Below are 14,009 nucleotides of genomic sequence, written 5' to 3'. Positions count from 1 at the left end.
ACCAATTCAGTGAAGTTGCAAAATGCAAAATTAATATACAGAAATCTGTTACATTTCTATATACTAACAGTGAAGTAACAGAAGGAGAAATTAAGAAAACAATCCTATTTACAATTGTATTAAATAAAAAAAAGAATAAAATACCTAGGACTAAATCTAACTAAGGAGGTAAAAATCTGTACTTGGAAAAGTATAAGACACTGATGGAAGCAATTGAAGATGACACAAACAGATGGAAAGATCTATTGTGCTCATGGACTGAAAGAATTCATATTGTTAAAATGAACATAATACCCAAGACAATCTATAGATTTAATGCAATCCCTATCAAATTACCAAAGAAATTTTTTTTAACAGAACTAGAACAAATAATTCTAAGACTTGGTATGGAAACACAAGTGGCCCCAAATAGCCAAAACAGTCTTGAGAAAGAAGAGCAAAGCTGGAGGTATCAGGTTCCCTGATTTCAAGATATACTACAAAGCTACAGTAATCAAAACAGTATGGTACTAGCTCAAAAACAGACACACAGATTGACAGAACAGAATAGAGAGCCCAGAAATAAACTCACATTTATATGGGCAATTAATCTATGCCAAAGGAGGCAAGAATATACAATGGGGAAAGACAGGCTCATCAATAAATTGTGTTGGGAAAACTGGACAGCTACATGCAAAAGAATCACCCCACACTTTGCACAAAAATAAATTTAAAATGGATTAAAGAGCAAGTCCCCAAACCATAAAACTTCTAGAAGAAAATGTAGGCAGTACATTCTTTGACATCAGTCTTAGTAAAGTTTTTTGGATCTGTCTCCTCAGGCAAGGGAAACAAATGCAAAAATAAACAAATGGGACTACATCAAACTAAAAAGCTTTTGCATAGCAAAAGAAACTAGCAACAAAACAAAAAGGCCGCCTACTGAATGAGAGAAGATATTTGCAAATGATATATCCAGTAAGGGTTTAATATCTAAAATATATCCCAAACTCATACAACTCAATATCAAAAAAAAAAAAAAAGAACCCAACTGAAAAATGGGCAAAAGATCTGAAAAGAAATTTTTTCAAAGAAGACATGCAGATGGCCAACAGGCACACGAGAAGATGCTCCACATGGCTAATCATCAGAGAAATGCAAATCAAACCACGGTGAGATGTCGCCTCACACCTGTCAGAATGGCTATTATCAAAACAACAACAACAACAACAACAAATAACAAGGGTTGGTGAGGTTGTAGAGAAAAGGGAACCCTCGTGCACTGTTGGTGCAAATGTAAATTGGTGCAGCTACTGTGGAAAACAGTATGGTGACAGATCATAACTAGACTTATTGCAGTGATCATTTTGAAATGTATAGAAATATCGAATCACTATGTTGTGTACCTAGTGTTGTAGATCATTTATACTTTAAAAACAAACAAACTCATAGGAAAAGAGATTAGATTTGTGACTACCAGAGTGGGTGGGGTGGGGGGTGGGGTGAGGACAGGAAATTGAATGAAGACAGTCAAAAGGTACAAACTTCCAGTTATAAGATCAGTGAGTTAGGGAAGTAATGTACAACATGATAAATGTAATTAAGCTGATGTATGTTATATATGAAAGTTAAGAGAGTAAATCCTGAGAACTCTCATCACAAGGAAAAAAATATTCTATTTCTTTAATTTTATATCTGTGAGATGATGCATGTTCATGAACTTATGGTGGCAATCATTTTGTTACAGCTCGGTGTTACAGCTCAGTTGTGACAGCAACCTGGATCCAGGTAAGAGACCAAGCAACACTTGGGGAGTTGGAGAACTCAGGTTTATTACACCAATGAGCCCACAGGAATTAATATTTCAAGCTCTGGACCACAACTGTAGGTTTACACAGGCCTTTTATAGGCTGCCAGTTTTACACTTTGCAACATCATATGCAAATAAAGTACAACAGAAGTTGACCAACCAGCAACAAGTTTTGTAGAAATAGACCAATCAGGAGTGAACTCCATGCAAATAAAGTACTACAAGTGGACCAATCAGAAGTTAGGGAAGTGGACCAATCAGAAGTGAGAGTAACAACCAATCAGGAGTGAAGGAAAGTGAGCTCAGGGAACCAATAGAATTCTAGGTGTAAGTTAGCCGCTTTAGAGGCAAAAAGTGAGATAGAGCCTCTGGGCCAGGGAACTGGAGGGTGCTGGGAGGAGAGCCAGCGGCCCTGCCTAGGGGTCCTGCTGGTCTTATGGGGCTTCCCACCTCAATTTCATGATGTATGTAACTCCAATTATCATGCCATACACAAATTTATAGAGTGCTGTATGTCAAGTATATCTCAATAAAAATATAAGGGAAAAAGTCTGGGAAAAAAGGGGGGGAACAGAATATTCAAACTGTGGGGCAGTTACAAAAGGTGCAACAGGTGTGTAATGGGACTCCCAGAAGGAGAAGAAAGAGAGAAAGGTGAAGAAATTTTGGACATTCTATTGGCTGAGAATTTGCCAAAGTTCATGACAGACCCCAAAGCACAGATCCGGGAAGCTCAGGGAACAACCAGCAGATAAATTCCCCCAAAATGGACACCTGAGCATATCCTCAAACTGCAGAAAATCAGAGACAAAGGGAAAATCTTGAAAGAAGCCAGAAACAAAAACACCTTCCCCGAAGAGGAGCAGGGTAAGAATGATACTCGACTTCTTATCAGAAAGGAGTTAAGTGCAAAGAGAGTGAAGTCAAAGAGTTAACATGTTAAAGAAAAAAAGACCACCAGCCTAGAATTCTGTATGTAGCAAACTTATCCTTGCAAAGTAAAGGAGAAACAAAGACTCTCTCAGACAAACAAAAACAGAGGGAGTTTGCAGTCAGCAGACCTGCCTTGCAAGAAATGCTGAAAGAAATTCTACGGAGAGAAGGGAAATGAGGTGGGTGGGAAACTCGAATCTACATAAAGAAAAGAAGTATGTCAGGGCTGTGTGTGACTCTTTTATGTGGTCAGTCAGGTGTGGCCACAAGGGGAGACAAGGGAGAGGCTCAGGGAAACAGTTTATTACAGTCACATGTCCTAGAGCCGGGAAGCATGCACCCCAGGCAGGGCCACAAGCGAGTGACACCAGGGTGGGCAGAAGGCAGAATTCAAGACAGAGGGCTACACTGGAATTTGACACAATATTGTATAATGATTATAAATCAATAAAAAATGTTTAAAAAAAAAAAAAAGACAGGGGAGCACTGAGGCCACAGCTTTCACTGGGATTTCCACAGGAAAGGCACGTCAGGGCAGAGTAAAGGTTTAAGATGGGCTAGTTTGAATAATTTGGGGCTGGGGTAGTTGGGCTATTGGGGGAGTCTCTGGTTGCCTGGAACCTGGTCCCAGGATGATTAAGGCAGAGGAAGAGACCATCTCTGTGGGTGTGGGAGCCAGTTAGAAGGGTGAGGGCCCTGGATTGCTTAGTTTGCATTTGAAAGGCAGGCTCTTGGCTGGGCTGTCTATGTTATCTCTGAGAATTGACTAGGGAGGGGCAGCCTCTCTCCAGCCAGAAAGGTTTTTTCAGATCACACTCACACACACACACACACACACACACACACACACACACACACACACACACACACACGAATACTACTTAGCCATGAAAAAGAATGAAAATTTGCCATTTGCAACAATGTGGATGAACTTGGAGGGTGTTATGCTTGGTGAAATAATTCAGACAGAGAAAGATAAATAACTGTATGTTATCACTTATATGAGGAATCTAAAAAATAAAGCAAACTAGTGAATATAACAAAAAAGAAACAGACTCACAGATATAGAGAACGGTGGCTACCAGTGGGGAGAGGGAAGGGTGGAAAGGCAAGACAGGGGTAGGGAATTAAGAGATACCAACTACTATATATAAAATAAATAAGCTACAAGCATATACTGTACAGCACAGGGAATCTAGACAATATTTTATAATAACTATAAATGGAATATAGTCTGTAAAAATTGGGAATCATTACATTGTACACCTGAAACTTATATAATATTGTAAATCAACTATACCTCAGTTAAAAAACTTAAACATTTAAAAACATAACAGACATAAAATTTTAAAAAATATATATATATATACACAGAGACAAAAACAATAAAGGATAAATGAGGGTAAAACAAAATCTTTGGTTGTTCTTATTCTTAATTGATCTAATAGATAACTGTTCAAAGTAATAATAGCAAAAATGTACTGGGTAATTGTAGCAGATGGCTAAGGGGAAGGAATGACAGCAATGTTACCAGGGACAGGAGGGAGGGACAGGGAATACAATGTTACAAGGTAACGTCACTACCTGTGAGTGTTGTTTGAACGTGGACTTAGATGAGTTGTAAATGTATATTGCACACTCTAAGCGAACCACTAAAGAAAAATTTTACAATAGCATAATTGAGATACTAAGAGAGGGGAGACAATGGAACCATATTATATGCTCAATTAAAACCACAGAAGATAAAGAGAAGATTTAGGGGGGAAGATATAGCTCAAGTGGCAGGGTGCATGCTTAGTATGCACAAGGTGCTGGTTCAATCTTCAATACCTCCTCTAAAAATAAATGAACAAGTAAATAAACCTAATTACCTCCTTTCCCCACCCCCAGAACATTTTTAAAAATTAGATTCAAACATATATACAAAGAAATATGAAGGAGGAAATCAAAATGTCCTAGAACGTATAATCCCATCTTCCAATCAATGTTGAAATCACGTTTGAAAAATATAATTAGAAAATGCAAATGGTACAGCCACACCTTGAAAACGGAGACTCTCCTTCCAACATCTCCCATTGTTGGTTTCTTGTGGTTCTTCCAAGGAAAAAAAGCTTTATGCACATAAATATTGCTTTCTGATGAACGCTTTTTCTTGTTTACGGTTTTTCACCACAGCAAATGCTGCCAAGAACGTTTTTTTTTATTTTTGTCTTTTAAAAATATTTTCTTTTGAAATAAGTTTAGACCTACAGAAAAGTTATGAAAAATAATACGCTCTTCCTCCAGCTTCCCCTAAGGCTGACATCTTACATAACCCCAGCACAGTTACCAAGATCAGGAAATGAACATCACACACACAAGAGAATCTACAGTTTCCCCATTCATGTCCTTTTTCTAGTAGGATCCAGTCCAGGATCCCACATTGTATTTAGTTGTCATGTCACCTCAGGTACCTCCAATCTGTGACAATTTCTCAGTCTTCGTCTTTCGTGACCTTGACAGCTTTGGAAAGTTTCAGCCAGTTATTTTGTAGCATGTACCTCATTTTGCATTTTCTCGTGATTAAATGATGCTGTGCATTTTGGGCAAGAATACCATGGGGGTGATACTGTCTCCCCAGTACTGCATATCAGAAGTGTCGTGATGTCCACATGACTTGGCATGATGCAAACTCTGCTCACTTGGGTCAGGACGGCATCGGCCATATTTCTCCCCCCATAAAATGACTATTTATCCTTTGTAATTAATAAGTGTCTTATAGGGAGATACCTTGTGATGATGCAAATATCCTGTTTCTCATCACACGCTGGCCCACTGATTTTAGCATCTGTCAAAGATTTTTGCCTGCCTCGGTGAATACTGTGGTGTTTGCCCAATGGTTATTTTCTATTTCTGTTATTCCTTCTATGTTTGTTCATTGGACATTTACTATAGGAAAAAGCCTCCCCCTTTCCCTCATCTATTTAGTCACTGAGCACCAAAACTTGAGTATTTGTTTTATTCCATGAGTCATAATCTATTAACATCATTATTTATTTTGTTGCTCATGTTGTCATAAACTTTGAGTCCTTCTTTGCTTTCTGACACCACAAAATGTTCCAGGCTTATCTTGTATCTTCCCTTCCCTAACTCTGGAATCAACAATTTTTCCCAGGAGACCTGCTTCCTTTTATTGGAGAATAGCCTTTAGAAATGAAAATCTGGTCACCAAGTGCCCTCATTGCTATTGGGGTGTGCTGTGGTCTCAATGTTCGAGCCTCGCCAGAATTCACATATTGGAATCCGACCCTCCAAGGTGATAGCATTAGGAGGTGGGGCCTTTGGGAGGTGATGAGGTCCTGGAGCCCTTGTGGAGGGGGTTAGAGCCCTTAGAAAAGAGACCCCAGAGAGCTCCCAGCCCCTTCCATTACGTGAGGACACAGTGACAGGCTCTGTCTGTGAACCAGGAAGTGGGTCCTCACGGGACATCAGATCTGCTGGCACTTAGATCTTCGAATTCCCAGCCCTCAGATCTGTGAGGAATAAATTCCTGTTGTTTATACGGCACGCAGTCTGATGTTTTGTTATGACAGCCCAAATGGACTAAGACAGAGTGTCATCGATTCTACGCCCTCTCAGCAGGCAGAGCTAGCAAATATTTTATGTATGTATATTTTATGCTTACACATGCATACACACATTTGTATTTACATCTGTATCCTTCTAGATAGATAGAAATATAGACAGCCATCCTCTCTCTCTCACACACACTCTCTATAGATGGGTGGATGGATGAATAGCCACCCACTCTCTCTATATAAATGGATGGATGGATGGCCACTCTCTCTATATGGATGGATGGATGGATAGATGTATACATAGCCACCCTCTCTATAAATGGGTGGGTGGATGGATAGCCACCCTCTCTCTCTCTATAAATGAATGAATGAATGGATGGCCAAGAGTTCATACTGATACCTCTGATTCTACTCCAGCACCACAGAATTCATTCTAGCCTTCCTCCTTTGCTTATTTCCAACTCCTTTCTCCAACAGTGTGAAATCTGACTCCCCAATCCATTTACTTAATCGCTCAGTCCTAGGATACACATTAAGCAGTTTCAGAATTGCTAACCCAGACTTCGGTGGAAACAGTTGCTAGCTGGAACTCAAATTCGTGTACAGTCCTTTTTGTTTTTAGCCTTCCAGCCTTTCTGTCTATATCCAATCAGAATAACTGTTTCCCAAAGTTGCCTGAGTTAGTGCTGTTCTTCCCTGTTGCCTTCAGTGTGGTGGCGCTATTCATTTGTCATACTTTTGGGTTCATCTGTCACCATTTGTGTAACTTTGGAGGTTCCCCTGATGTCCGGGTTGCTTCTGTTTATTTAGTTAGCTTTGGGGGGTGTGAAGCCTTGCCAGGGTCCTCTGAGTCAGAGCTGGCCAAAAGTCAGAGAAATGCCACTTCTGTCCAAATGTCTTTCTCTCCTCCACCCCCGTTTCCGTTTCCCCTTCTTTCAACCTCATTTGCACCTACCCTCTGTAAACAGCCCATCCCATTAGCTTCTGGTCTGCCCTCAATATTTATCTTGAAAACATTTTGCTAAAGTTTCTAGAAGATAAATTCCAAGCCTGAGATTTCCGGTGTGTGCTGCATGTTCCTTGACTTGTGCAAATTGCTTCCACATAGCAGAATAGGTGCTCAGTGAGAACAGTTAAGGAATAAATTTTTGGCTCGACACTAACTCATTGTCGGATTTGCGGGGTCTCTTTGTGTCTCTGGACTTCAGTTTTCTGACTTCATAGGCAAGGGGAGCCTCTTCCAGCCCTGATGACAGCATGCTGGGGCGAAGGCAGTGAAGTGGACAGACACACCTCGTTCTATTGTGCTTTGCAGATACTGTAATTTTTTTTTTTTGAGTGTGGCAACCCAGCATTGAGCAAGTCTGTCAGCGCCATTTTTCCAACGGCATTTGCTCATTTCATGTCTCTGTGTCACGTTTTGCTAATTCTCTCAACATTTCAAGTTTTTTCCTGACCTTTATAATATTTGTTACTGTGACCTCTGATCAGCGATCTTTGATGTAACTACCAGGACTCACTGAAGGCTCAGATGATGGTTAGCTTTTTTTTTTTTTTAGCAAGTATTTAATTAAGGTATACATTTTTTTAGACAGTGCTATTGCACACTTCATAGACTACGGTATAGTATAAATGTAACTTTCATATTACGGGGAAACCAAAGCATTAACGTGACTCACTTTTTTTGCGGTGGGTCTAGAACTGAACCTGATCTCCAAGATCTGCCTGTGTGTTTGGTCTTTTCCCTCCACATCTTTCATGATTCCTTCCACTTCTTGCCACCTACCTCTCCCTCTCCATCCCAGCTCCATAAACAATAACAAAAAAACAGTAACAACCTCAGTCATCATGGCTGCAACTGTTTACTGAACACTTGCCTTGTGCACTAATCTCATTTAATCCTCACAAAAACCACCTGTATAGGAACTCTTATTTTTTTTTTTTTCCTAGTTTATGGACAAGGAATTCAAAGCCAAGGGAGGTTCAGGAACTTGCCCAAAGCTGCACCGTTCTAAACTGGGAGACAAGACTCGAGCTCTTGTCTGTCTTCCATCTGAGTCCACGTGGTCATGTTCTTGGCAGAACTTTCTCCCTGTCCCCATGGCACATTCCTGTACGCGTGGTTCTTGACAGATAGTTGACGAAGTCTCCCATGCCTAGCGTTTCCCATTCCTGGTGAATATAAATAGCAGTTCTACGCACAGATAAGTCAAAGCCTTTCTCCCTCAGAAGCTCTGGACTGTGTTCTGTGACTTTCCACACAGGGTCTGCAGGATGCCAGGCAGCCTGAACTTATGTAAGCATGCAACTGCTCTCTTCTTGCAACGTTTGCCAATACCTCACATGTTAATTCTTTGGGCCACACCTTAACTAATGTCACCTTTGGCTTTTCAGAGACAATATGACCCAAGACGGTCTTTCTTCTCGGGGGCAAAGAGGCTTGTGGCCTGGAAACTATCCATGGGCCAAAATGGTGACTCTGACAGTGAGGACTTCAGGCCCTGGCAGAGCTGTCATGGGAGGAAGTAAGGGCAGCAGGACCTGCCCGACCCACTGTGTGTCAAGCTCAGTCCACGCGGCTTCTTGTGGCTGCACTGAGAGGCAAGATGACCTTCCTGCCTCTTTTCCACGGGGTGAGGGAGTCTGGCCTTGGCTGCTCTTCCTTTGGCTCCAGAGCCAGGTGCTAAATAAGGTTTCACTTGTGCCTACTCTTAGAAAATGTCCCCTGCGAGGCAGTACAGGGAACATACAAAGGTCCCAGAGATAAGGAGGCTCTCTCAGAACACTCTCTTTTTGATGATAAATGCTGCTCAGGGCTGCTGCCTCACACAACTCCAGGAGGCTCTGTTCATACAGAGAGCACGTGGAGTACAAAGAATGATGCTCTGCTGGAATCCGTGCTGGGACAGTCCCCTGAAATCATGCAGTGCAGTGGTCCTGAGGCTGCCTACTTCCATTTCCTGAGCCAAAAATTAAGGCTTCATTCCAGTTAAAAATAAGAAAAAGGGAAAATTTTAAGAAATGCTGTGCCTCTTAAAGTGCTTGCCATTCCAGCATTTTAATCAAGAGCTTAGTGAAAATGATTATCTCAAAAAATTATTTTTAAAAATGAGGAAGAAATGTTCCCATCAGGTATTTGCAGGAAATTCCAGGTTAAGAAAAAGGTAACCGATTCCTTTGCTACAGGACTTATCAGAGCCTTTAATATACTGAAGATTCTGTCAATCCAAGATGCAGCAATGGGCCATGGCATTTCTCAAGCTTATTTCATGATAGAATTTCCTTTTTTGAAACTAGATATTTCAGGAAACACACTGGGGAAACTGGCACAAGAGTGAGGCTTCCCTAAAGAGTCAGCTTTCTTCAAGAACATATAGAACACATCATTGCCCCCCTCCTGTCCCTCTCAGCTTGAATCACTGTTTCATCCCTGAGACCACTGAGACCCTAGGGCAGCCCAGTCCACCAGCCCACAGACTCCGGAATGAATTGTGGTTTATTGAATTTGTTGAATTCTAGGTTGTGTGGTTGCTGACCTGGTACAGCCTGTGTGGCTGAGATGCCTCAGTTTCCCCAACCAGGGCTGTAGCTCCCAGCCTGAATGGGACTATTGGGAAATTGCTATAAAGGGTATGACTCCCTGGAATTCTGTTCTGAGCTGGGCTCTGTCTCACCCACTCACCCCAGCCTCTCCCCTATGACCTCCTCCCCTTTTTGCTCAAGCTTTGGCATTAAACACAAGTAGGTTCTCATTTTGACTCTGCCACTCCCCGGCCATGTGAACCTGGATGTTATAAGGCTCCCTTTGGGGTTAAGTATGCCTGAGTTATAAGACTTGCACTAGATAAAGTATGTAATGAGATGAAGCCAGTGCTAGGCACATAGTAGGTCTCAATAAGTCCTCTTTGGTTATGTGATCCCAGCTGTGCTGCTTCCTGGCTGTGTGTCCTTGTGCAATGCAGTCCTTGACCCTGAACTTCAGTTTTCTAATTCTTAAGGTAAGAATAATCGTGCGTATTTCAGCAAGTCACTAGGAAACTGAATAAGAGAAAGCATGCAGGTGCTCTTTGGAAGCTACGCAGTTTTCTGTAGCTACAGTAACCATGGTAACAACAATGCATTAGTGAAATGTAAAGTTGCTACACCAACCACTGGGAACCCATTCTAAATCCCTCAGGAATTCTGTGTACTTGGCAGCAGTTCTACGGATTGACAACCATTCATCCCACAGATATTTTTGGACTGCCAACTCTAGGCCAGATTTCAAGCTCACGCATTGTCACAATAAGGATGATTGTGACAGCTGATCTACATTCTATTTCTGTTGATTCCCCAAAACAGCCCCTACCTGGCAAGTATTATAACCCCCATTTCACAGACAGGGAAACTGAGGCTCAGAGACGTAAAGCAGTTTGGCCAAGCAGTGCTTCTAAGTGCTGGAGCTGGGACACAAGCCCTGGCTGGCCTGACTCCAGGGTCCATGTTCTTCTAACCACAGAAAATCTATGAGGTCTGGGAGCCACAGTTGCCAAGAACGTTGCTATGGCTCTGGAAGGCAAGGAACCATGAACCCAAGAGGTGATGATTTTCCATTCTTAGCTTCTCTGTGCAGAACTCTGGTTGGCTCCTCGAACATCTTTTCTGCCGTTCTGTATCTCCGATGTGGGAGAAATGGACTGTCTGCAAGACAAATAGACTTTGTGCACATTTGAACCTCTGGTTGTCTTGGCAAGGCTGTTCACAATCCCCCCTTTCCACCCTCAAGAGCTTCCTTTAATAAGTCATTTTGAGCCTTCACAGAATGCAGGTAGCTCATTTCCTTCCACTCCCGCTCTGCTTCCCTGTCCCTGCCCCCTCTGTGTCCTGGCTCCAGAGTCCCAGGACACGTGTTTCGGAGCTGAGCCCTGCCCCAAGGCCTCCTTCTTGCCTGGGGCTGGTTAGCTCACTGGAGAGTCAGGTCTCTGAGTTTCCTGATGCCACGGGATGCTAAGGACCACACCTGGAGCAGCAGTGGGCAGGGGGAAGCGTGCTCGTCTTGGGCCGGTGGACGTACCTGCCCCTGATACCCCCAGGTGTCATGAGGGACCAGTAGCCTCTTCTTGTAAGTTCTGGTGACAAATATGGACTCTTCCACCCTCTCTGGCAGAAAATCCTATCCCATCTCCCTTCTTCAAATTCAGTTACAACTTCACACCTGTTCATGTGCCCAATGCACAGTGAGGCCAAAAAAATACTGAAATGTCTGAGTTTGGAGTAGAGAAAGGTTTATTGCTGGGCTGAGCAGGGAAAACCCATGGCTCATTCCCCTCAAACCCCAAACTTTCTGAAGGGTTTCAGCTGAGTGTTTTCTTTTTTCTTTATTTTCATTATTGGTGGGGGGAGGTAATTAGGTAATGGGGATAGAACCCAGGACCTCCTACATTTTAAGCATATACTCTACGTCTTGAGCTACACCCTCCGCACTCCAGCTGAGTGTTTTTAAAGGCCAGCTGAGGAAGGGGTCCCAGAGTCTGTGACCAGCTGCGCACAATTCTGATTGGTTGATGATGAAAATGAGAGTTTTCACCAATACAAGAACACATCTGCAATCACGTCTATGATGGCCACCTAGTTTTACCTTGGATGTCTGAACCACAGCTACTCCGTTTAGACTTTCAAACGCATTCCCCTCTTCCAGACCGAAGCAGATATACAGTGTGTGTCCAAAAGGCCACAAAACAGGCCACTTTCGGTCAGTAAAGTTTAAGTCAAACTATGCATAAGCCAGAATGATGCCCCCTACCTCAATACGTGGCAGATTTTCCCATCATTTCCCTTCTGATAATACATTTTTCAATAGATGATCAAAATATCTGTCCCTTAATACTAGGGGATGATGGCTTCTGTCCCAGGTTCAAGTCATGTGCCTCGGTGCTAGGCCGGCTTCATAGTTGCCTGATTAAACTAATCAGATACCGTGAACAGGCTCAGAGGTACGTTAACAGGGAAACAATTTATAGGCCATACATTTTATCACTTCCACCCAGTCGTTACACAAGCATTGATAGGGAGACAAACATTTGGTAAACAGTTCAATTTAAAAAGTAGATCAAAATTCAGGAATATTTCAGACAAAACCAAAAAATTGCAACCATTTTCATCAGTTCGCTCAACCCTGTGCAATCCATCCCTCTTACTAACAGTTCCATGAACTTGGAGTTTTCTTTAGACTCCTTAATATCCAACAGCTAAGCAGTCCGATTTAAAAGAAACCGGTATTTGTCAGAGCCCCAAATCTTCTCGAAGATGAAGCAGTCCCGCAACGCATGCGCTCAGCTGTCTTATGAATAAGAAAAACCCCTAAAAGGCAAGGAAAAGATCCAGTCACAATAATTTTGACAAAGATGCTTAATCAACACACAACATTCCAACAACCAGAACGATGACTCACGGCATCATACCAGGACAGACCCAAACTTCAGAAGTGCCACACGATTTCTAGAATGTCCGCATCAACAGCGTTCACCCGACCACGTGAGCCAAGGAGGCTCGTCAGTATTTGACAGTGCCTCCCGTGCAATTCAACATACCAGCCCTCCCTAGTTAGTTTAAACATCTTTCTGTGAGGTGCCCCAGGGGCCCTCCAAAGCATCCCAGAGTCAGCTGAAGCCAAAAGAACTTTAAATAGAATTCGATAGAAGTTTGTCAAAAATACCAAGAAGTTTCCTGCAGTCTGTCATCCAAAGCATTCTAAGCAAACTTGTTCTCTTAACAGAGAGGAACCAAATCCAGTCCTGCACCAGCCTACTTTTATTTTTTTTTATATATTAGTTTCTTTTTCGTTTTTTTAAAAATTTACTTATTATTGTATTTTTTTTCATTTTGGCGGGGGGGAGGGTGGTAACTGGGTTTGTTTATTTTTAGAGGAGGGACAGGGGGATGGAACCCAGGACCTTGTGCATGCTAAGCGGGCGCTCTACCACTTGAGCTACACCCTCCTCCACCAGCCTACTTTTAACAACAAAATCCATTTACCTAATTAAGTTTAATCTCAGCCCAACTATGCATAGAACTCCTTCTTTAGGGTTCTGTCTCTACAAACTTCTCACAACTTTCTGTATCCATATTAGTTTGCCTATTTGTTTCTCGTCTAAAAACAACCAGCTTTAGGGAAAAAAAATTCTTTTTCTCAACAAAGTGCAATTCCAGTCATCATACCTTCTTTTACTCAAAATATATATCCTACTTTCCTACTGGATACAGCCCCCTGAATTTTCAGGGATTTTTTTCCCCCTGTTTCCAAATATCTACTCTTCAGTTTAAAGACGTAACAGTAATAGATAAAAGTATATATGTGTATATATATATAAAATGTCTTATTTGCTCACATTCACATGTCTTACTTTCAGCAAAACCAGGACAAGAACAGGATTTGGATCCAGATACTGACACACACAAAGATGGAAGCTGAAGCAATCACAGAAGGCCAACTTTGATGTAACAGTAGACCCATTAGGGGCCATTCTTCTCCAGATCTTAGCGAATTCTGAGCCCACACAGTGTTACAATAATAAAAAAAAAAATTATCATCTTCTTTCATTTATGGGAGCAGAGCTGAAGATCTCCCAGTTTTGTAAAATATACCCTAGAGGGGCCTATAAGGTGGACCAGGGCCCTGCTCATCCATACTTACTCACCACGGACGTTCTCAAATAGCAAGAAAACAATCATTCAAAACAGTCTTTCAAGGT

General features: G+C 42.0%; 1 long non-coding RNA gene across 1 annotated transcript in view; it reads left to right on the top strand.

Annotated features, from left to right (window-relative positions):
• Positions 1–14,009, top strand: part of LOC107033633 (uncharacterized) — a 16,601-nt gene extending 2,592 nt beyond the window's left edge. Inside the window, exons 2-3 of the long non-coding RNA XR_012072250.1 lie at positions 1,727–1,767; positions 13,668–14,009. This is a non-coding gene — a long non-coding RNA (uncharacterized lncRNA). The remainder of the gene's footprint in view (positions 1–1,726; positions 1,768–13,667) is intronic.

Source organism: Vicugna pacos, chromosome 4 (assembly GCF_048564905.1).
Source record: "Vicugna pacos chromosome 4, VicPac4, whole genome shotgun sequence".
In the NCBI taxonomy this organism is placed as follows: domain Eukaryota; kingdom Metazoa; phylum Chordata; class Mammalia; order Artiodactyla; family Camelidae; genus Vicugna; species Vicugna pacos.
Note: the sequence above shows the minus strand (reverse complement) of the source record. Positions and strands in the feature narration are given on the sequence as shown.